The following is a 1,525-nucleotide window of genomic DNA, read 5'->3' as shown; positions in this document are numbered from 1 at the left end:
AGCTAGAGAGAGGATAGAGTTTAAATAGATGAATGGATTGACAGGTGGATAACAATAGATAAATAGAGAAATAGAAGACTGATAATGATGGATGGATGGGTGGATTGGGAGGTGGATGGGTGGGTGGGTGGATGGGAGGATGGATAGGAGAAGAGCCCAGCGATAAAGGGCACAGTGTGCATGACCAAGCCTTCCCTGACCCCCTAGCGACACCTTCCTCCCCAAATTTGCTGTCACTGTCCACCTCACCTCCAGTGTACCCATGGTTCCCCTCACACACCCACCTTCTGGGCACTGCCCACTGTTCCCAAGTTGCCAAGACCCCACACCTTGCCACACAGGCCTGGAAGCTGGATGGTCAAGGTCCCACTTGGTCTGAGCACCCAGCCCTGTGTCCTTCTATGAGGACCCTGGTAACCATCTGGCCCCAGTACTTAGCTCCAGGTCCAACTCACTGACGCTGGCTTTGGATGGGTCCTCAGACTCTGCCGAGGCTGCTCTGGGCTCTTATCCAAGTCATGGGGCTCCAGACTGGAGCTAAGGGGGGCTCCCCCAGGAACTCCAACCTGTGTGTGGTGTGCTCACCTGTGCTGCTGGGCACTGGCACCTTCCCACACACAGCACAGAAGACACCTGCCTGTCCTGCCTCCAGCTCTTCCCTCTGGCTGTATGAACTCCCCAGACTCTATCGCCACACTCACCCCCAACCCAGCCCTTAGTTCCAAGGCCTGAGAGCTCACCTCCCATGAGGTGAGGTGTCTGGACCCAGGACCAAAGCCATCAGAGGAGGACAGGTGCTGGGGGGCACCTGTCCTGCCCACCTTAGGGGGCAGACCTAGAGACTCCCAGAGCCAGAGGCAGAGGGGACTGTAGGTGTGGCTTCTGTGGGGTGGGTGCTGCATTTCCAGAGCTGCTGGCTGGGAACTGCCCAGGTGGGTGAGGACACTCTTGGCAGCTCTGGGAGTCCATGGGCCCCCCAGACCTCCCATCTCTCCTCCAGCTCGGTGGCCATGGGAGATAAAGGTGCTCCTTGGGGACCTCGCGGATGCCAGGGAGTGGTCTCACTCCCCTTCCGTAGGCCCCATGACCCCACAGATCCACGCATTTGCCCCTTTCTTCATTCATTAATTCATTCATTCATGCCTTCCATCTATGTGGCTGGGGGATGGCTGGGGGGGTGGGGGCAGGAACTGCATGTGGACACTGCCCAGAGCCGGGAATCCCCCTGTCAGATGGGGGAGGCTCAGAGTCCAGGCCCAGTTCCTGTGGATGGAGGACACGGCTGGTAGTGGGGTCTGGCGGCAGTCGGGGATGGACCCCAAGACCTGGAGGCCCCCCTGGGTGGAGGTGAGCTCATTGCATTGTAGCTGTCTGGGCAAGGAGCTGGCAAGGCTCTGTTCACCTGTGGCTGTGGCCTCTTCCGCACCGGCCAACCTCGGCACCCCAGGGTCCAGCTCACTGCCCCTCCGAGGACGCCACTGCTCCCCTGTCCTTCAGGGGTCCCTCTAGGCTGTGGGGGCACGAT

Source organism: Hipposideros armiger, unplaced genomic scaffold (assembly GCF_001890085.2).
Source record: "Hipposideros armiger isolate ML-2016 unplaced genomic scaffold, ASM189008v1 scaffold_85, whole genome shotgun sequence".
In the NCBI taxonomy this organism is placed as follows: domain Eukaryota; kingdom Metazoa; phylum Chordata; class Mammalia; order Chiroptera; family Hipposideridae; genus Hipposideros; species Hipposideros armiger.
The sequence above is the reverse complement of the archived record's forward strand: the minus strand, read 5'-3'. Positions refer to the sequence as shown.